At 35.2% G+C, this 24622-nt stretch overlaps 1 protein-coding gene across 2 annotated transcripts in view; it reads left to right on the top strand.

The window, feature by feature from the left end:
- The window catches only part of LOC140169755 (astrocytic phosphoprotein PEA-15-like), a 96478-nt gene that overhangs the window by 6919 nt on the left and 64937 nt on the right, over positions 1–24622 (top strand). For both annotated transcript variants that reach the window (XR_011861395.1, XM_072193061.1), the window contains exon 2: positions 5547–5870. The gene's annotated coding sequence lies outside the window, so the exon portion shown is untranslated. The remainder of the gene's footprint in view (positions 1–5546; positions 5871–24622) is intronic.

Below are 24622 nucleotides of genomic sequence, written 5' to 3'. Positions count from 1 at the left end.
GATGCGCAGGTACTTTCAGCCGACTTAGATTGTGATTACCCCCAGCAGCTCCCCATTTTACACCTGGGTGGAGTGAAGCAATTGGGAATTAAGTCGTCTTGCCCAAGGACGCAACACACTGTCCGTGGTGGGGCTTGAACCTGCAACCTTTTTTATTATGAAGCTCGCGCCCTAACCATTAGGCCACCATTCTTTCGTATTAATTATATAGTCCTCGGTCACGTTTTAGCAGTGGCATAGCATTAGTCATCCTATTGGAGGGGGCACCGATAATGATTGGGGGCACCATGCCTGATGATAGGGGTCACAAACTATTTTTCATCAATTTTCTAAATTTTCAAATCGATCGGGGGCACATGGTGCTACACCACTGCATTTCAGGGGATAAACCAATCTGTATCAAGAAGTGCCCCTTTAATATGCCAAACATGCCATATGTTGTCGATGTCTATATGTTCAAAACTCTGCTAAACACTCCCCTGTTTTAAATTGTTTATTTATGCGTATTCATTTGTATTTCATGTACATGCAGTTGTAAGTTAATAGTAATGTAAGTTAATATAATAATAATCATTTTCTGCAGAATTTGATTGTGGGGCCTAATGTTGGTTTCATACTTTAATCCTGCCTCAAAATATATTAATACCCAGTTCTATAATGTTTTGCAGTTGGGTTTTAAGCAGCCCTTGTGTGTACACAAGAGGCGTCAGGGATGTGCATAGTGGACTGTGTGCAAAAATAATACACACTGGATGAGTACCCCCATGAACTCAGATGGCAAAGTAGTATAATGGCACCAATCCTGAGGGACGGGGGATGTGCCTACCCCCCTACTTTTCGACAAAATGACACATTCTTCTTTTCAGCCACTTTTTCTAATTTTTGCCACTTCCCCCTTCAAGCCCGTAGCCATGGGGTGCGATGCACCCCCCCCCCAAATGCCAAAGGCCCAAAAAGTCCCATTTATGCGAAAAAAAAAATAGAGGCTTTTTATATCTTTTTGGTCCAAAATGTCCAAATCCGCCCCAGTCCAAATTTTGAAAAAAAAGTCCACTTTTTCAAAATCAGCACCTCCCCCCCAAAAAAAATAAATCCTGGCTCACGGGCCTCGCCCATCTCTCAAATTTCAAGACTAATTGATGCTAATATAATGATAGTACTCTCAGCCAATAATCATGAGGCCCTTGTGTTCAGTCCCCGGGGAGTCCCTGATTTTTTTTGCTCTCTCAATTTTGATTATAAGGAGCCTAGTCATAAAGTCATTCGTAACTTAAGCTTGCAAAAATCCTTGCATCGTTTGTAATGCCTGATCCTCGCATATTGTTTCTCACATTGTTTTATGCCTGGGTGAAGCATATAGGCTGCCTCCTTCATTATTTAAAAAAATAATAATTATCACAATTCTAGATCAAATTTAAGCACAGATCATTTGATGTTACAAGCAGGTGCTTTACAAGTCAAATTTGATAATGGTTATGTAAATCAATCCTAAATAGGTCTTGGACTTGGATAGCAAATTGTATAGAGCGATTAAATTGCATATGATATATTGAAATCAATCTCACTGACTGGCACAAAGGAACTAAAAGAAACATGAAACCGAAGACTTGTTTTCTGTTTTACAACAGCACTTGAATTTCACTCACTGTGAGCTCTCTGTTTCGTAGGATTCAAGATTTAAATATGAAATCATGGAAAAAGAGTTGACAGAAATTTAGTTTTGACTTTTAATATTAATTTCATTTTTAATTTACTCATTGCAAACACTGTGTTAAGTTGAAACCCATTAAAATTTGATAAGTGGTATTGAACAGAATCAAGGAAAAATAGTCCAGTGTTGACGAAAATTTAAATTTTGAGTTAAGGCCTTAAAAAAAAATTGTAAAATAAACATAAACCGACCGACCCAAAAAATAGGCCAGACCCTAGACTTTTTTTATTTTGTTTTTGCAAAACAATTTAAAAAAAAAGAAAAAAAGAAAATTAAAAAAAGAAAAAGAAACAAAAAAGTTCCAAGGCCTTTATAATATGCAATTTACCGCTTTAAATGTGTGCAACAATTTTTTTTTTAAATGCCGACCTACTCTAATTTTTTTAATTTGTTACGCCACTGAAACAACTTTTTTAGGCCTAATGGTTGTATTTAATCTACAATTAACTCAAAAATTAAATTTAAAATTTAAGTTAAATCTCAAATCTAGCCCCAGTATTGACTCACGCTACACTTAACTGCATATACTTTTTTATACCCTTCATTTAATGCTCTGCGTGCTAGGCATAGGCTTCAACATAAAAAAAAAATTTTTGAGATATTTTCTCAAAATATCAAGAGCTATCTCAAGAACCACCGAACCAATACTAGGCTTGTTTGTACTCATTGGGATGCATTTTTCATGCTGATTCCAAATATGGTCATGAAAATTTACAATTCTGAAATTTTTGAATTTTTTATAAAAAGTTTGAAACTTGTCGTCTGCAGTCGACATCCGTGTGAAGAGAGTTAAAATAAGTAAACAAACATTTCTGTATTTCCAACCAAATACAAATTGTATTTCTGGGCAAATCTGTTGACTTTGTATATTTTATTCAATAGGTAAGGGGTCAATTTCTTGTTGTTACTAATTGATGCATATCTCAGTACACAACCATGGAGCTGCCCAGTAAATTCACAAACATGCAGCAGTATATTTTGCCGAGCTCAAATGCAGAAGGCAATGTAATATTCCTAAACGGGCTACTAGTGTATTTTTATTAATTGTTATTTTATGTGATGAGATCATTATTTTGAAGTTGCTAATTAGGGCCACTAATTAGGTCAATAAAAATATTGTTCATTTGCCCATAAGAGACAAAAATTTGGAGGGTCTGTAGGTTGATCCTTTTTTTTCCATCGGGACATCCGCCATTTTGACATAGGAAAAGTGAAACCACATCTTACAGATGACACTCAAAATTGTTATTACACTTTTGGAAGAGGAAATGTGCAAAAATAATGACAAAAAAGTGACTTGAGATTTTTATGTTCTTTGGTTTGGTTGCTTGTGGCAAACAAACATTTTTTTAATTGACCTTATAGAATTAAAAGCTTGTGAGCACTATAAACGAAATGAAAGATATATAAATTGACCTTTTTGATAAATCCCATAAGACTTCCCGGGTAGACTGTAGATGATGTCATTTGACGTCACACTGATGTGCACATCGTTTAGCGATTTTTTTTTTGGGGGGGGGGAGTGGCTGCGCGTCTGCAGCCCCCTGCATAATATTACAGGTCTAGTAAATGTTAAGAGTAAATCGTTTGTTCCGTCTGTGCACTTTGGCCAGGTACTACGGATGAACAAAGTTAGCGACTCAGAGCAGCTATCAGGGGTACAGGGCAGCTATTGAACTCCTGTTAGACAGAATTAAATGTGGCCCCATTGTGGTTTGTAGGATCCAGTAGATTCATTTTAAAATTCCCTGAACTCTGGAAAATACTATTCAAACCAATGGCAGCGGAAGAACCCGACGTTTCATGCCTTTTGGCTGGTTTATACAAGCATTTAGGTATACGATTCTTTCCATGCAAGAAAATAAACAGAGGTCAATTTCCGAGATATGGACTGAATGTTTTGGTGCCTTTAGTCATATGCTCAATACGATTACGTCATATTATAATGTCAGCCACATCAGATACTGTTGTATCTCAAAAGGCTCCGTTGTGTGACTTTTATTATTGACATCTAATGGTGTTGAGATATACTGCAAAATGTTGTAATATTATTACAAAATCACATGTTCATTCATAAAAGAGGGAAGCAAAAGTACAGAAATTAAATCAAATACTGGAACATACATTTCATAAACATGACTTTTCGCCCGAAACCACCGGACATCATCAGGTGACTAATTCAGGTTGATTGCTCACGTGAGGTGGTTTCGGATGAAACATCCTGTTAACGAAACATAAGTTCCAGTATTTGATTTAATATATGCACTAGCTTTCATCAACTGGATGAATAATCTACACCCCCCACCCTCTAGCCCGTTATACAAAATATGGCTCAGTAGTTCTAGTGTTAATATAAGGCAGCCTTTAGGTACACATATTGATCTGAACTCTTCATGTAGAAATGACTTGCCCAATGTGGTTTGAGAATGAGATGTCACTGGAATTACACGAAAATTCCCCAAACTCCAGCAAATAGTATTAACCTCATTTTTAAATGTTGTCAGCAAGTTTGATTCATTACAGAGTTATTGTAAAGGGAGTTATCAGCCAAATCGAGTTAACCATTCATGATGAGTTGTAGTCCATAAAGTATAGCTCCCAGTGTAATTTGAAATACTGCAAGAATTATTTGAAAATGTCCAAACTCCAGCTTCTTTTATGTGTTGTAACAGTGAGCATTTCTTATGAATGAGTCCAAGTGTTGGAAGTTATCAGGTGAATATATATGCATCACATTGAGTTATTCTCAGTATTGAATTGTATAATTATGATGAGCTTAGTTGCAAAAGCCCTTACTGTGTTGGGGTCACTAGGTTTGAAAAAATCATTTTAATTAAAATTTCCTAATTAAAAAAGGAAATGAATGGTGAATATAGTACTTGCAATAAGGCTATAACTGTCACTTAACTCCCAATTGCTTGAAAATTCACCCTCGAGTGTGTTTGCATTTGAGATACCTTGAACGGACCTCAAGATGCCTAATTTTATAATTTCCTATGAGTTTTAATACTAATTAACATTATATAACTTCACTTTGAGGGACCGATCACAAATTGACATTTTTGGGGCCAAATTCAACTTGGCACCAAATTCAAATAATGTGCTATCTACTGAAGATAGCACATATAATGGAACAAATTAAAATCAATTTATTTTGACAATGTTCATCCCCATCTGTAGGCCTATAATGTCGGCGACATGAAATTAATTTGATAAATTTAATGAAATGTAAAAACACTGCAGATCAGGACGAGAGCCCCCAAGAGACATTATTTGGTGATGTGAAATCATAAGGCAAAAAGAAGGTGTGTGTGGGCTTCCTTTGGCCAAAAACCTGGTTATTCATGTAATTTTACACAAAATTAGGGTTAGGATTAGAGTAATGATTAGGTTCAGGAATCAGGATTAGGATTAGGGTTAGGATTTAATAGCTTACACAAAATAATTACATGAAGGATTAACCAAAAACCTGAAGCACTATGCGGTTTGTTTGTTTTTAATCCATCAGGCTGTGTGGATGCGGGATATTTTTGTATTGCATTTTTGTCAGCCAATATTTATATTTTCTTCCCCGACTAAGATATTAAGAAACAAACAAACAAATACTCTAAAAATATGAAAAAAGAGAAGCTGAGACAAAGCTTTTTTGGGGCATAAGCTGAGTCAGAGACTGACTGCAGTGCCGTTGACATGCACTGAAAATAAGCTTTTGAAACTGTTACTGTAACTGTGCGGATGCTGCATTTTTTAACTCCCAATTGCATGTAACTCACAAACTAAAACTCATCAACCTATAATCACTCTCTCTTACTTTGTGTGTGCTTTTGCATTTTAGATATCACATCTCCGCAGTGCTCACCATAACAACAGCGGTTGACACGCACAGAGCATCTAGACTGAGAGTCCCCTTAGTGCTACTTCTAATACACGGCCCAACCTGTCACGGCGACAGTCTGCAGACAGCCAGACACGGTTGCCTCAGTACCCTAGCTGCTAGTTTACTTGTGTTCTCTATGAGTTAGCGAGTGCTGGAAAGCAGAGCGTGATGAATATGTGAGATTTGTGTTGTTGGCTTTCGACGCACCCGTAGACTTTGAACATCCGTTCAATTTACCTCGGTCAGTTTATGTGTAAGGGGACTTATCGACTGCTCATTTAGGTAGGTGCATATTGCATGCAATTGTGTAATGTAAAAAGAAAAACGAAAGAGAAATAAGGCTAAAACAATAATATCCTTGTTTTCAGGTGCATGCTCCAACAAAATGCGAGATGCAATTTTTATTTATTTTTTATCATGAATTATATATGTGATGCGATCAAGCAAAATCAGTTGGAACTCGGAAATATTAAATTTTCAGTTTCTTATAGTATGGTAAAAAGCATTTACAAAGCTGCATTTTGCAGAAAACACAATTGAAATTGAACGTCCAGTTCCAAAGATATGAGCGATTAAAGAGTTTCCAAAAGAAGAGGAAACAAAAGGGAATACAGTATTTTCTTTGTTTGGCTATATCTCAAAATCAATATTTGCGAGTTCTGACTGATTTTGCTTGATCGCATCACATATAACTCATACAAAGATTCTTATCATTTGATTGGTCAATTACTATCGATTATTTTTGCCATTTTTTAGAAACGAGCGCAATAGTCCATTTTCCATTGCACATGGCAGCGCTGACAAACGTGAGCGTATAGTGTGCATGGTGACCACCTTGAGTCTAGATTATAAGTTGGTTTATTTGTTGGTTTTATTTCTTCTTTAACCTGGGACACTCAATCAGTTGAAAACACAATTAATCATCTGTTCTTCCTTGAGGCCCAGGATCAATACAACATTTACATAATTACTTAGGTTTTTAAAATACTACATACATTCAAATACACAATATTAAAATTAAATTAAAATTTAGATACATTGCTTACAAATAATTCAAATTACGGCAATGTAACTTTACAACAACATGTATATAAAATTATATTAAAATAATATTACATAGACCTACGTGGGATACCCAAAAGCATTAAAAGATCAAACACTGAAAAATCAGCCAGCATAGCTAATAATTATACTATTTAAAAAATTTGATTCCACCAAATATCAAATTAAAAATTAATTTAATATAAAAAACAAACAAATTCAATATCAAAACTGATTGCACATAAAGCATGATAGCATGATAAAACATGATAGCACAGAATAAAAAAACAATATTGTTTTACTAAAGAAAAATTAAAAAAATCAAAACATGAAACCAATTAATAGGTCTTGGTGGAAAACTAAAAACTAATTTAATATCAAAAACAAGCAAATTCAATATCAAAACTGATTGCACATAAAGCATGATAGCATGATAAAACATGATAGCACAGAATAAAAAAACAATATTGTTTTACTAAAAAAAATCAAAAAAGTCAAAACATGAAACCAATTAATAGGTCTTGGTGGAAAACTAAAAATTAATTTAATATCAAAAACAAGCAAATTCAATATCAAAACTGATTGCACATAAAGCATGATAGCATGATAGCATGATAAAACATGATAGCACAGAATAAAAAAAACAATATTGTTTTACTAAAAAAAATCAAAAAAGTCAAAACATGAAACCAATTAATAGGTGTTGGTGGAAAACTAAAAATTAATTTAATATCAAAAACAAGCAAATTCAATATCAAAACTGATTGCACATAAAGCATGATAGCATGATAAAACATGATAGCACAGAATAAAAAGAACAATATTGTTTTACTAAAAAAAATCAAAAAAGTCAAAACATGAAACCAATTAATAGGTCTTGGTGGAAAACCAATAGTGAATGTTTTTATTTGTTCAGTGCATATTAATGGAAAGAATATTGTCATTCGGTGAAATATAAACTATTCCATTCAACTCGGGGAAAGCCTCATTGAATAGAACAGTCCATATTTCACCCTCATGAAAATATTCTTCCCATTGTACTCATAAATATTCAATATTTGTATAATATACTTTAAAAAAGCAAATATTGTCATATTGGTTACAATGTAGGTTGGATGTGAAAAATAAAATGTACAGGATTGGTAGAGACTGATTAAGCTATTCCAGTTGAAATCCATACACCCTCTGTGGAAGACATGACCTTAATCTCCCACACACACAGTACAGGGGTGTAGATTTCAAATGGAGTCACCCATTCAGGTAACCCGTTTAGATTTACACTCCTTGTCCGGGGGTACTCAGTACAAATGACCATACGGGGACGTGCATAAATATCATGGTAGCACTTTCGGCCTTTTGGTATATCTATGACCCTTTTTTCAAAGCCTATTTTGGTATATGAATGGGTCCTTTTTTCAAAATTTTCTCAATTTTTTTGGAAAATAGCCCAATTTTTCCTTAATCTAGCCAAAATTTTCAAAATTTTCTCAAAATTTTGGGAAAATTTGTAAAAACTAAGACAATTTGGGTTAAATTCGGCCAACATTTTTGACTTTTGGTATATCAATGGGTCCAAATTTCTTGTCCCTACCAAAACCAAACTTGAGTACCCCCTGGGCTCCTTGTGTGGAAGATTAAGGTCATGTTTCCATAGGGGGTGTATGGATTTCAACTGGAATAGCCCTTAGTGGTATGTTATTGATTCCATGAGAACAAGTTTTAGATTTTTATTATGCAGGAAAATATCATGTCTCAAAATAACTTGTCCCACAATGAAATGTGCATGCCCACCATGCAGGAAACGATAGTTTGTTTAGCCTATAGTACAGTTATTATAGATCGGTGCGGTGATCCATTATATCCTGTAAACTAAACTGTTTGTGGAGCGGTTAAAATTCTTTTCTTAGCTCGCCGGGGTAGGAGCGGCCACGGTAAGCCACTGCTCACCCAATGACCCCATATTTTTTTTATATTTTGCTCTCACCAAATGCCCTTACTGTAAAAGTGTCAGCACTACATCTATTGTATATTGAAGTGAGCCCCGGAAAGAAACCCCTCCCATATTCAACGAGGAAAAGGTATGTGATTGTTCCCTCCCCCATATTATACATTAATATGTTTTGATGAATCCAAGTGTGTGAAAATATTGGATCCAAAACATGATAATATTGGATGCTTTATGCCCGATATTTATTGGTCTCACTATGAGTTTTAAAGTATTGGACTCGACTACGTCTCGTCCAATATTTAAAAACTCATAGCTCAACCAATAAATATGGGCTCAATCAATCCAATTGTATATCAAATGTGCATGTTTTTTGCCACATTAAAGGAGTATTTCGTGATCCTAGCATCCTCTTATTATGACATTTTTCAGTAGATATCCACGAAAAAAGCTTATTCCCAAAATTTCAGTTGATTCCGATTACGAATTAATCTGCAAGATATTTTTTGTACATAAACATTATGTAACCAGAGGTTTCCAGTGATATAAAGATCTCAATTTTTTTGGAGAAAAGTGGGGGGATGATGCTGTGGATCACAAAATGCCCTTTTAAAGTCATATGACCAAATTTGACCATATGGCAAATTTTCCTGTGCAGTCGTTCTAGGAAATGTATTAAGAGAGCAGAAGATGTGCCATTCACTCTCCTACACAGCTTTTACATTAAGGCCAAAAAAAAAAATTGTTTGTTTGTCCTCCACAGCTTTGAAAGAGGACGTGCGGGCGGGCGGATTTTTGTTTTTTTTCCGATTTAGCGTATTTCTGGACCTTGCTAGAGCTAAATGCTACAATCATTCATGGTGACTTTAAAAAAACCCATTTGTTTCTTTAATATGCAGTTAAAGTTATAATTTGTGTTCATGTCATAGTCTTTTAATGATTTGGTGGACTTTTTTTTAATTTTCAACCATGAGATACTCCAAATCTGGAAAAAAAATTGAATTTTACTTATTTTTATTTAAAAAAAAATATTGAAAAAAAAAAAATATTGGTCAGGCCTTCATCTGAGGAGCGGGCGGTGGAGGACAAACAAACAACTTTTTTTTTTTTGCCTAACCTCCTGGGTCCTCCACCCCCATGCCCAAAAGAAATCTATGCCACTGTAAAAACGATATCTTCCAACCTATTGAGTTGTTCCTTTTAAGTATAACTTATGCTTGAGTGATGGTACTTAATATGTGCAATGCACATGGTGCATATTACATTTACAGCTGAAAAAATAGGTGACTGTGTTCTCGGTCAGCTGTACATGTTTAGGAAACAAGAACAGATTAAAGGGGCACTCTGTGATACATGTAGGTGCACCATGTGTTTACACACGATCTAATCATTTTTATTTATTTGCAAAAATGCAAATACTGAACGCAGTTACTAATATTTGACAGTGGTCCTCCGCGCTGTCATCATAAATATTAGTAACCTCCGTGTGCGCCATGTTGTGCGTCGAACAAATTGCGAGAGCGCTGGCCACTGTATTTGAATTGCGCGCTACCATATTTGCACAGATTGTGATTCGCACTTCTGTTATTGGTCGTCCTGTATTAGCCTGATTGATTTTTGGAAAGGCAAAACATAAATTTTTTAAATTTTTAATGAAAATTGTGACGGTTATGAATGAGGTTGAGCTGTACCCCTGGGGATATTCCTCGGTTCCAAATGCAAAATGTTTAGATTTTTCACAATGCCCTCCAAATAACCAATGCGCAGTTATTAACCTATAAATAGAAACCATTCATGTCCATCGAAGTACAAATTACATAACAGATGCTGTCTTCTTACTTGGGAGAAAAGTGCTTTGAACTTGTCTTTTTTCAAAGTCAAAGTCAAAATAAATCAAGTGACGAGGGTGTGTATATATCGCTATTTGTCTCATGTCTCATTTATGCATTCCAGGAACTTCCAGCTGTGTGAAGCTCCCGGTGAAGCTCAATAACAATCGGCAAACTAAGGCCCCCCCAAAAAAGTTGTTTGTTTGTCCTCCACCGCCCGCTCCTCAGATTAAGGTCTGACCAATATTTATTTATTTTTATTTATTTATTTATTTTTTTTCAGATTTGGAGTATCTCTGAACCTATACTAGAGCTAAATACTAAGATCTTTCATGGTTGAAAGTTAAAAAAGCCCCCAAAAACATTTTGTGTCTTCAATAATATATGCAAAGTTATAACTTGTGTTCATGTCATAGTCTATTATTTTTAGTGACTTCAAAATACATTGGATTTGAAATCATTAAAAGACTATGACATGAACACAAATTATAACTTTAACTGCATATTAAAGAAACAAAATGTTGTTTTTTTAAGTCACCATGAATGATTGTAGCATTTAGCTCTAGCTACTAGGTCCAGGAATACGCCAAATCTAAGAAAAATCTTCTCTTTCAAAGCTGTGGAGGACAAGCAAACAATTATTTTTTTTGGCCTAATACACGCATTGACAATAATTATAGGCACTGGAATGAAATAGTAATTTTCTTTGTTTTACCTCATTTGTTGGCTCGAAATTAAAAGAGGACATAATGTGATCAGTGAAAACTAACATTTTGTGGAAAACAAATGTGAATCTAAATCTATTCTATTTTTGAAATCGCACACTATTGCTGAAACTGATCAAAATTAGCCTAAAGACAATGTTGTTAGCAACATGATAAACAGCTGGTGAAATAGGTTAACAAAAATATGTTCATGACATGATCAGCTGCTGTTTGTATATAGGTTAAAAGCCCAAATGTACGATTTTAATATAATATGAAATTGGTTAATTTTTTCTACACACATCCCAAAAATACACCTAAATAAATCAGCCAGATTTGTTGTGTTTGTCAAGTCAACAGAGCAATTTTTACATAATGTTGTATTCAGACTTTATTAAGTCCCTCCATAGAACTCCATGTTAAAGGGCCGAAAATAGCCAGTGGAGTTTCTTTCACTTTAATTTCAGCTTTTCCTAGATATTACTTATATTAATTCAGCATTTTTAATGTTGTTAATACATTGTACTGTTAATAACACCATGATAACAGCTGATTGGTAAAATATATGAATCATCAGCTACATTTCTACTGAGCTTCAGGAAAAAGTCCACTTTTTGGTGTAAAAAATGGTAAAAATATCCAAGGTCCAAATCAGAAAGAAACATTTAAAAAGAGACCCCTTGAAATATAGTCTAATTTTGCATACAGGTGATTTTTTTTTTGGGGGCGGGGAGATCCACATTGTTGACTTCTAAAAAAAAAATAAAACATCCAGTGTACTGAACCTGGCTAGGCCTTTTGAGATATGGGTATTATTTTTTTCCAAGGTAGGGCCTATACGGGCGCAACGTCAAGCGTGTGAATTGGACCTTGTGCCAAATAGTACGCGCTGGATGGCGAAGTACGCTTCATTTATAAAAGGAAATCTTAATAACAGAATAATTGTGAATTTGTGAAGTGCATGCTAGCATATATGGCCACAATGTCACATACATTCTATATACAAACAGAAATACCAATTAAAAAAAGGCATAGTATCACCCTCCTTGCTGGCTAGACATAATATGCCACAAGCAAAAAAAACATTAATTTCACTGCATTGGGATATTCATTTTGAAATCTGCTATACCCCTGTGGAATATTAAAGAAAAGTTTTCCACAGAGGGCCATACTCTCCCTGTCGCCTTACTAATATATCTTCCACAACTGGAGTGAGTATGGACATCACCCAAGTGATCATGCCAAGTCTTTCACAGAGCGAGTGTGGATATCAAATTGAATAGCCCTTTGCAAATAATGACATAATAAAACGGATTGGAATCACAGACCATAAAGTCTGCCATCCCCTGGATATGAATATTTTAATAGCACATCTCTTTTTTTGCCATCTCTATTCCACTTCGGGCTCTTAAAAGCAAATGCAGTGTTGCCAGATGTATGTAGCCCAATATTTGCGGGCCAAAATCACTGTAAAATTTCACTGAAAAAAGTCTAAGAAATCGTTTTAAATTGTTTGCATTTTTGTAAGGAATATGTGTGTACTAGCAATATGGGGCTTCATATCAATATTGCTGTTTTCTTGCTTTCTACCCAAAACAGGTCTATAAACTGATAATTTTATTGACTTATCTTTCACTTTCAAATCATTTCTATAAAGCTTAAATATTTTTTATGCTTTAATCATGTTAATTGTGTGGATGACTGATGCAATGCCTTTAAACCATTGGTTTCTATGGGATTGGAAACTACCAAACATTGCAGAAGCCAATGTCGCCTTGTTTCAACCTCAAATAGGACAGAAAATTATCATAAATTCCCGGAAAAGTTTTATGCTTTAATCATGTTAATTGTGTGGATGACTGATGCAATGCCTTTAAACCATTGGTTTCTATGGGATAGGAAACTACCAAACATTGCGGAAGCTAATGTCGCCTTGTTTCAACCTCAAATAGGACAGAAAATTATCATAAATTCCCGGAAAAGTCACCTGATTGAGTTACCAATCACAGATTTGGTAAAACCAAGTCACAGAATTGGTAACTGAATAAATGCAGTGGAATTATTTAGGCCAAGAAAAATAAAATGCAAGTTTCTCGTCCCCGTCCGACTCATTTTATTTGACTATTTACAAAACAAAAAAAAAAATCAAAAAAACACTTCCCCAACTCTAAACCACCCCAAAACCTTACTACATGTATACAAACCCACCCATGCCCAACTAGCCAAACACCCTTGCCCCAACCCCCAAAAGGGAATTAGGGGTAAAATTGATTCACCCCAAAATTGGACCTATATTTAGCTTTTAAACTTAGTAAATGCATGAATATATTAATAAAGTTTCAATTACTTTATTTAGCCTCATCTCATCAAAGTGGCAATTTTTATGGCTAATTATAGGAAGGAGAATCCTTTCACATAATTTTGGAAATTAAAAAAAAATCTAAAATTCTAAAATACCCAAAAATACATTCAAGTAAAAAGCTTTTTCTTCTGGTAAGAATTTTTCTTACGTGCAACAGCTTTTTTCTTGCAGGTTAGAAATTTGATAAATAGGCCCATGCATGCATTTTGTATATGATGACCTATTTATCAAATTTCTAACGTGCAATAAAAAAAGCTGTTGCATGTAAGAAAATAATTCTTACCCAGAAGAAAAAAGCTTTTGCATTCGAATGTATTTTTTTTGGTATTTTTAGAATTTTAGAAAAAAATTTAAATTTCCAAAATTATGTGAAAGATTTCTCTTTTATTTTGTTAGCGATGAAAATAACAATTTCGATGAATTGAGGCAAAATAAAGTAATTAAAACGTTAACACATTCATGCATTTTAAAACATTAAATATACGGTAGGTCAGATTTTCAGGTGAAATCAATTTATCCCCTAATTCCCTTTTGGGGGTAAGGGCAAGGGTTTTGGACTAGGTTAAAGGTTCGTTGGGCTTGGGTGGGTGTATATTTGGGGGTGGGTTAGAGTTTGTGTAACTGTAAGGGTAGGAAAACATTTAAAAAAATGTTTACAAGTTTTTTTTAGCAATGTTCGGTATCGGTTTCGGTATTGATTTCAAAACGATATAAACCAGGAAATTGGGTATGCCTATAGTCAAGGTGAACAAATGTACATTTTCACTGTTTCTGAATTTTGAAACATGCTTGGCAAGTGGACTAAAAATGATACAAATTATTTGTTTTGTCATACATTGCATCAGTATACTCAAAGAGCACAATATCGGTGATTAAATATACATTGAACAGCCATATTTGGTATGGCGGCCATCTTGGAAAAAATAGCAAAAAATTGAAAAATAGTAAATAGTAAAGCCCTGCCTCCTCCTTTTTTGAAAAAGTCCGGACGAGAAACTTGTTTCTTTTTTTACTTGGCCTTACAAAGCATGCAAGGGTCAATGAGATGTATCCATTTTACAGACAATGAGGGTGTTACCCTGGATCCATTCTATTATCTAGACAAGACAACCCTGGATGCCAAGTGTTGCCATTGCAATTCCCATATGCCACTAACTACCACTTGAGAGAATTTATATGCTCTCCACCTGCTGGAAAGTAGTTCAATTGACACATTTGCAGAAATCATTACAAATGTTGTAGTGTAAGGACATATCCAGAAAGGTGGTGGGCCGGGTGGTGGGGTAAAAAGATAAAGTGTCTGTATCCAGTGGGGGGTCTTCAAAAAATTTTGGACATGGATATTTGCCCTAATTAGGCACTTTTAAGGGCACTTTTGCCAGAATGCACCCAATTGGGCACATTGGTCTTCACTGAAACCCACCCATTGATATACCAAAATCGCTGAAAAGGTACCCCAAATCCATGGCACATCCCTGTATACCTACAACCAGGGAGAGACCCCCCTCCGGTCTGTATCCTTTGTGAATGAATAATAAAATTGATATCAACATTTTCATGTTGCTTATCTCTTCATAAGAGGCACATTGGTATCCGCAGTCCTTATAATCCCCTAGCTTGCTCCAAATATGTTGTATACCATCAAAACCTAGGACTACATAGTGTTTGTGTGCATATTATTTCTTTTCTTGCAGCTTTTTTTTGTTTTTCAAAGAAGACGTCCAATTTGTATTTTCTCTCTGTTGTCAGACAGAAATTACAACACAATGGCCCTATGGGACACTGCGATACATGCAATTATAGGTCGATGTCCGAATGTCGGAATCAACTGCAATTTTGAAAATACGCTAATGTCATGGATATCTATTGAAACATACCCTAACCAGGGGATGCTAAAATCATAAAAATATAAAAACCCTTAAAACATTTCAATCCTGACATTGAGACAGTGTGTGTGCATATCATGAATTGGGGAAAAAGGGCCATTTTAAATGTGCAAACTAGTTTCTGACAAAAACAAATTGCAGCAAGACTTGCCTATGTTAAATGCTTGCCCTGCAGACAAAAAACAATCTTACTGTTAAAGTGAAAATTTTTGTGGTACATTTATTTTTGCACTAAGTTTATTTTCACATTGCAAGCATTTGTGAAAATAAAAACACACAAATATATTCATTTTATGTATAGGTCAATGTTAAGAAGCTTAAAATTGTTAACAAGTGAAAAAGATTTAAATGTTCAAAATAGTTTTGAAAATTTGCGCACAAAAATTACCGCTTTACATTAGTAGGGCTCAATGTTTTGCTGAAAATGTTGACATTTTAAAGAATCCTTAGTGTCTTTGCAAATGTCAGTAAATTGATTGTAAGAGTCCAGTTATTTTTTAAATTAACTTCCCAGCAAACACAAAATGTTTTACAGAAAGTGTTGTCAGGTTATATAAAGGGTATAAAATGTTTTAATAAGGCCAAGAATTAAAGTGTGTCTCAAAGCTTGTGTGCGCATTTGTAAAATCGCATGATTTGAAAAAAAAGAAATGCACAAATTTTTTTTATTTCAAAAAAAAAAAAATTTTAAAGTTATTTTTGGAAAGTGTTATATTGTCAGGTTCAAGGTATCAGACATTTTTCAAACATTTTTGAAAACTTGATGCAAACTATTCTAACATAATGTTATTGACAAAATATTTTGCAAAAATGTTCACCAATAAATATGTTACAATTATTATTTGTAGTGTTTTCTGTATAAAATGTTTTGCAATCATGTAAAAAATGTTTTTATGACCTTGATATAACCCGACATTTATATATTATTTATAGCATAGTTAAAAATGCTCAGATTATTATTATTCATACAGAGTAAGAAAAATAACAAGTTCAATTTTACAAAATTGATTTTTACATCCCAGTGTTAAAAATATTAGAATTCACAGCAGCATTGATTTTAACATCTAGGCAAGAACTTACCAGAAAATAATCACATATTATTCTCACCTTTAGACGGACATCATTTGTCAAAGGCTTTCCTGCAGTGTCTGTCATCACACAGGCAAAAAGCTTTTGATAGCATCAGTCGAGGGCATCTATGGATGTTGTCTACTGTAGATAGCATTAGGTGAATGAATCTATGGATGCTGTCCACTATAGGTAGCTTGAGATGAAGGCATATATGGATGCTGCCTACTGTAGATAGCATTAGGTGAATGAATATATGGATGCTGTCTACTGCAGATAACATCAGATGAAGACATCCATGCATGGATGCTGTCTACTGTAGATAGCATCAGATGAAGACATCCATGGATGCTGTCTACTACAGATAGCATTGGATGAAGGCATCTATGGATGCTGCCTACTGTAGATAGCATCAGACGAAGACATCCATGCATGTTGTCTGCTATAGATAGCACCAGATGAAGGATGCCGTCTACCTTAAATAGCATATGAAGACATCTATGGATACTGTCTACTGTAGATAGCATCAGATGAAGGCATCTGTGGATGCTGTATACTAAGATAGCATCAGATGAAGACATCTATGAATGATAATATCTATAGATATAGATGAAGACATCTATGGATGCTATCTACTGTAGATAGCATCAGATGAAGACATCTATGGATGCTGTCTACTGTAGATAGCAATAGATGAAGACATCTGTGGATGCTGTCTACTGAAGATAGCATCAGATGAAGACATCTATGGATGCTATCTACTGTAGATACATGTAGCGTCAGATGAAGACATCCATAGATAATGGCTACTGTAGATAGCTTTGGATGAAGACATCCATGGATGCTGTCAATACACTATTATGTAGCACCTGATCTATAGATGCTGTCTACTGTTACAGCATCAGATGAAGACACCCATGGATGCTATCTACTGTAGATAGCATCAGATGAAAACATCTGTGGATGCTATCTACCATAGCATCAGATGAAGGCATCTATGGATGCTTTCATCAGATGATGACATCCATAGATACTGGCTACTTGGATAAAGGCATTTATGGATGCTATCTATTATAGATGCGGTCTACTGTAGATAGCATCAGATGAAGACATCCATGGATGCTGTCTGCTGTAGATAGCACCAGATAAAGACATCTATGGATGCTGTCTACCATAGATAGCATCAGAAGAAGACATGTATCGCCCATTCTACAAAATCCGGTGCCAATAGCCTTTTTTCCATTCTTTGGTCCACAAAAACTTTGTCGAGCATTTAGGGCATCAAATATGTTGTTTTTCTGGTAGAACTCAACGAGATCTACACGGACATATATAGTTTTCCATACTTTAAATGCTTTTGTCAGCCTGATTAACCCTTGCAAAGGCTCAAAAATTGCTAAAAATGCGTTTCCACAGCTCAAGTGTCACATCTAACCCTGAATATTTTCTTTGAATAAATGCGATTTCTTTACATATTTGTTGTTTTTAATTAGATAACGCACCATCATATTGTTTATCAACATTATTTTTTAGTGATTAAAATGTCTTTGTGTAATTCTAAAATAAATTTGCACTTTCCACCAAAACGCTGTGAGCTACGTTACCCCTTTTTAACACACGTTATTGGAAAGAAGTAAAACAGAGGTATCAATGTAATTTGCGGTTTTTGAAAGGAAACACTCATAGGTTTTTTAAAATCACAGTAAAAATCGTGATGCTGTAGCATTTTTGGCATAGAAATGTTGTAAACATTGAAATTTCGACCGACCATGTTAAGATTGGTGAGCTACGTTACCAGGATTCTATAGTATGCACTTGTATTACGTGTACTTCCTAATAATATGTGAAAGCTACCAGTGGTCGAACCCCATTTATATTAGAATTAACCGACATAACGTTCTAACGTTCGCAAATCACATTAAAAACATTAAAAACCAGTGAACTACGTTACTGTAAGCTACGTTACACACTCATTTAAGCATCTTCAAAACTTCTATGAAATGGTGAAATCTGTTTTACATTTCACTCAAGTGATCTTTAATTTGCTTTTTATGACCTTGGATTGAGTAAAACCAGCCCATTTTATAGTCGGTAACGTAGCTCACATTACATTGAGTTTTAGTGTTAAAAAACATCATGACTTCCTGAAAGAAAAATATGCAAGTGGTGTTGGCAATTTTTTACATCTGAAAGTAGTGATACATTTACTTTTAAAAAACACAAAAAGCAGGTCTTTTTGAACAACTTTTATTTTTTCTATTTTTTTAGTGGATTGGCACCGGATTTTGTAGAATGAGCGATATGGATGTATGTCTAATGTAGATAGCATATGAAGACATCCATGGATGCTCTCTATTGTAGATAGTATACAAATATATACTGCCATGAGAGGTTCTGGTTAAAACTATGGGCCCGAGGTGAGATCAATAATACTATTTTAGTAAGATGGATGCTGTCTACTGTAGATAGCATCAGATGAAGACATCCATGGATGCTGTCTACTGTAGATAGCATCAGATGAAGACATCCATGGATGCTATCTACTGTAGATAGCATCAGATGAAGACATCCATGGATGCTGTCTACTGTAGATAGCATCAGATGAAGGCATCCATGGATGCTGTCTACTGTAGATAGCATCAGATGAAGACATCCATGGATGCTGTCTACTGTAGATAGCATCAGATGAAGACATCCATGGATGCTGTCTACTGTAGATAGCATCAGATGAAGACATCCATGGATGCTGTCTACTGTAGATAGCATCAGATGAAGACATCCATGGATGCTGTCTACTGTAGATAGCATCAGATGAAGGCATCCATGGATGCTGTCTACTGTAGATAGCATCAGATGAAGACATCCATGGATGCTGTCTACTGTAGATAGCATCAGATGAAGGCATCCATGGATGCTGTCTACTGTAGATAGCATCAGATGAAGACATCCATGGATGCTGTCTACTGTAGATAGCATCAGATGAAGACATCTATGAATCCTGTCTATTGTAGATAGCATCAGATGAAGACATCTATGAATCCTGTCTATTGTAGATAGCAATAGATGCAGACATCTGCGGATGCTGTCTACTGTAGATAGCAAAGATGTCTATGGATGCTGTCTACTGTAGATAGCATCAGATGAAGACATCTATGAATCCTGTCTATTGTAGATAGCAATAGATGTAGACATCTGTGGATGCTGTCTACTGTAGATAGCAAAGATGTCTATGGATGCTGTCTACTGTAGATAGCATTCAATGAAGATGTGCATTCACGCTCATATACACTTGACGCATTGCGCAAAACTCTGACTTTGGTAGTTTAGTTTATATAATACATATTTACTGTGTAGCCAGGTTTTACTGAAACAACCATGTTTTTATCACTTTGTGTTGAAAAGTTATTCTTAGTTTAGTCATCACAAAATGAAAGGGATCATGTAGGAAATACTGACACATTTCTAATCATATCTGCAAACTAGTACCTCAGACTTCCGACTTATTTTGGCTTAATCACATCATATTATTGTTGTCACATTCATAGGATGCGGCTAGAAATTATTAGTAGTATTTTACATCGTTCAGAAATCTTATAGAGAGCTGTATACTTGTAAGTTGTATACTGAATCAACATTGTTAAGCCGCAAAACACTACCACTTGACTCTCAAGATTGTATTCAGTATTCTAATGGGAATACATAATGGGCTATTCCAGTTGACATCCATACACCTCCTATGGAAGACATGACCTTAATCTCCCGCACAGGGGGTGGATATTTCAAATGGAGTCACCTATTCAGGTAATCTCATTTGAAATTCTCACTCTCTGTGTGGGAGATTAAAAGGTTGTGTCTTCTACAGGGGGTTTATGGATTTCAGTTTGAATAGCCCTATGCATATGTGATGTGATCCAACCAGGCCATCGCTATATGAATATAATTTTTTTGTGATTTCTTGGTTATTTATTCATGTAACTGTACACAAAATTAGGGTTAGGATATGATTAGCTAGGGCTATTGTCAAGTAGAATTTTCATTGTCCATCGTCAAATCTCAAGATCCGACGTTGGCATGTTGTCAACAAAGCAATACATCCAAATATTAAGTTCAGATACCATGTTATACATCGTTTATTTACTTCAAAATATTACTGTCAATTATACATAATCATATCGGTAACTCACCATTAGTACAAAATGAAGTCTATTAATCCACCCTATCCAGGCCCGTACGCAGGGGGGGGGGTCGGTGGCCGCACCCCCCACACAAATGTGCATAAGTATAGAAAGACTCCCAAAATAAAAATCTGGTTTTTTTACATTTTTTTTGGTCAAAAAAGGTCCAAATTTTTGAGGAAAAGTCCACTTTTCACCAAATTGCACCCCCCTGGAAAAAAAGGTCCACTTTTGCAAAATCAGCACCTTCCAAAAAATTCTGCATATGGGTCTGACTCTATTATTGTTATCTTGTGCTCAATTATTACTTTTTGTATACCTAGAAGTTATTTCATGGTTAATAATTGTGATCTTAAGGCATGTAGCTGTTAAAGTGACACTCTCCGTCGAGTTTTTCGATAAATTCATTAATTTCTCAAAAAGTAAAAATAGCAGTTTAACAAATAATAGTTCAAATGAAAGCCATTATTGGGGGCATAATTATCGTATCATTAAAATAGGTCTGACACCAATTAAAACATGTGTTTTGATGTCCCAAGTTCATAGTAAAATATGCTCACGCTTTTTTACAGATGGCCTGGAATTTCATATTTCGGTTGCAGCGATTGCCCAAAAATAGGTGGTATGCTTATGAAAAGCGTTTCCGCTTGGAATGTAGATAGTTATTGTTGCTATTACTGTTCACGATTTTAATTTATGCATTCTTTAGCCGACAATTTTCAATGCATTTTACACACTCAAAATGTCGCTCGCGTAAATCATGATATTTTAAACAGTATCCGTTTTTTAAACGAAACTACTGTCCACATTAGTTCCCAAGACTTTGATGAAAACATAGATACCAAATCAGACTGCATGTGACGAACAGATTTTAAACTAGAATTGAAAGAACCAGCGTATGCCCTATGAAAATGCTGTTTCGTAATAAATCGCGTTGTGATAAAAAGAGGAATTTTGGACATCCTTTTGGCTGTTTTTTATACCAAGGAAATGCGTGACCTACCCCAAACTTCTCATGTAGCCTTGACTTATAATGTCCGTGACTGTTTGATATTATTGAATTTAGACGATTTGAACTATTTACTTACATTTAACCCGATGTTTGGCCAGAGAATGTTGTATTATATTCCAAAGATGGCGACAGCTACAGACTCACTTTAAACCAGTAAAAAGGACATGTTTCTGCTCAGATGTTTCAGAGTTTGAGACCATATATTCACGGTTTTCCTATTACAATTCAAACCTATGACAAATTTGGCTGGTTTGCGATATGCGATTTTTCATCCTGATGTGGTAGTGATGTCAGTACAGTGAGCATTTAATTGGGCACAGCCAAATAATTACTAGCGTTCGGTCAAAGCGCTGGTGTACACATGCACACGCTTAATACGCCACATAGATGCGCCGAGCGAAACAGCTGCTTCAACGCTTGACGTTGACTGCCACATCAGGGTGAAAAATGGTAGGCCTACATGTATGACTATAAAACCTCAAACACGCCCCTCGATAAAGGTTGGCAAATGAAGGAGGCGGCAGTTTAGTGAATATGCGAGTGCAAGCGCCGCCCTAACCGTGGAAGGTTTCCGCATACCGAATATAGGTTTATATCATGGCCTCTAGGCCTCATGGTTTATTTTTTTCGAAAAGAAAGCATAATCAATTGAGAAGGGAATGGATATTGCCATAATAATATCAAAGTTAATACTTGTCGTACATAACAAGAAGGAATGCATCACGATTGTATAATATCCAGCTTTGGTATTTCATTTGATTACACTAAACATATGAAGCTTTATCTTTACTAGATTTATGCACTGAACATTTGCAGACCAGGCCTTCTACATGTAGTGAGCACCACATTAGATTGTGTTTACAAGAAATATGTATAAAATAAATAAATAACATGAATCCATATAAGATTTATATAGTGCACCAGAGGATACAAAGCGCTGTAATTTCGCTGCTACTAGTGAATTATCAGAATCAGATATCATCAACTATGCCGATTGTAGCCGATTAGATTGTAACATCCACTTATTATCTCAGCAGTTCCCCAAAGTCCATTGGATGAAGAAAGATGTGAGCGGTATGAATTAATAAGTGTCGCCTCCTAGAAATATCCTAGATCACCAGCTTGGATGATAAAATATTATCTAGAAACATGCATCTGTTTTTCAAGGTCTCCCTTTCATCTATTGACCTTAAAGAAAGGATTAAAATTATTGAATAGAGTCCATGACCTGACGCAACGCATTATTAATGAGTAGCTATTAGGGACAGTCATGATGTTATGGTTGAGCGAGCAACGTATGACCACTACACAGGTCAATGGCCTGATTGCGATCTGGCGGGTTTTTTAAAGCACGGTCCCTGAACTACGGTGTACCATGAGGGACATGCAAACTTAAAATAATTTTTCACAAACTCAAATATTTTTTTGCAAACTGAAATGATTTTCTACAAAATCAAATATTTTTTTTACAAACTCTAATAATTTTCACGAGAGAGCAAGACTCCCAGCGAGACTCAGGCTATCGAGATTGAGTCTATCTTGTGATGCGATATGATTTTTTTTTTTAAAGAAGGGTCTTAGACCGCTTCGGCCACACGACTTGTTGGTATCCATCTTGAATTTTTTTATACATATAATCGCAACCTCAACATAGGCTTACCACGTGGCAAGCAAAGGCAGAAAACGTACCATATTTTGGAATTTTATTTGCTTAAAAACATTAATGTGTATTAATAGCGCCGACGTGTACTCTCAGACATGCATGTAGTAAAAGTGCAATAACTTTGTAATTATTCGCACAAGACAATACATTTTTATGAAGGCAAGACATCAATAAATCTTAATATAAATACAGATTTGGGGTAAAAACAACAATTCTGAAGAAAATCACAAAAAGTGAGTTTTTGGCAATATTTGTTAGGTACATCATAACAAAAAACACTCTTTCCAAAATATTTTATTTTGTTTTTAGCTCAAACTTGAGGCTCCATTCCAAAAACGGTTTTTTATATTTTTTTATATCAATTGGCCTTATATTTTGAGATATTGACCATATAAGACATCAAATTGAACTTTTTAAAATTCACAAACGCCTATTTGCACAAAATGATGCCTAAAATCGGAAATAGACCAAAATATTAAAAAATGAGAAAACCGTTTCTTGAGTCAATCGTGCTTTTTACGATGATCATATTTGCTTACCTATAGATGCTGTATTTATTGAGTTATCGTGTACCTAAATCGTCATTTTACCGAGAAAATGAACATTGAAATGATGGCCGTTGAAGTTTAAAGTGGTCACATTTTGCACTTTCATCGAATTTCACAGGGGAATAGGGCAGTTTTCGTTTTTATACCTTATATTACGTGAACATCGGGTAAATCCACAGCCCCTTGAGAAGTTTGAGCGAAATCCATTCATAACTTGATATTTAAATCGGGGAAAGAACTTGAAAAACCCACATTTTATCAGCTAAAACGGAGCCATTTGACCACTAGGTTTTTGTGAAATCAGTGCTTCTGTGGTGTTTCCATAAGATGCGCCGCGCATGCAGATAAGCGTATTTGTGCGTTAACAAATTGCGCGATACGCAACGCGATGCGTTGTTGGGCGTGTGTACTCTGCTGGTTCAACAGTGAAATAGTGAAATAAAATCCTTAAAATATTGCAGTTGGAGTTTACAAATCTGGATTTTCATTCCTTTTATTTATAAAAAACATAACAAAGTGCAAACATCAAAAAACCTCAATTTTGCGTAAAGAAACAATGTCTAGAGTACACAGCCGCGTTAAGAGGCGCACCAATTGATTTCCAAGGAGCATGGAAGTATAATGAAAAAACTTCGCCCACTAGTGAGACGAAAAAACAACTTCGCCCACTAGTGAGATGGAAATTTTTTTTGCCTCACTGGTGAGTAAAACAAATTTCTCCCACCCAACTTTGCATAAAGGTATACATTATAATTGAAAAATAAATAAATAAATAAAAAAAGGCGGTGAAAATAAATCCTC

This window comes from Amphiura filiformis, chromosome 14 (genome assembly GCF_039555335.1).
Source record: "Amphiura filiformis chromosome 14, Afil_fr2py, whole genome shotgun sequence".
In the NCBI taxonomy this organism is placed as follows: Eukaryota; Metazoa; Echinodermata; class Ophiuroidea; order Amphilepidida; family Amphiuridae; genus Amphiura; species Amphiura filiformis.
This window is presented reverse-complemented; position numbering and strand designations above follow the sequence as displayed.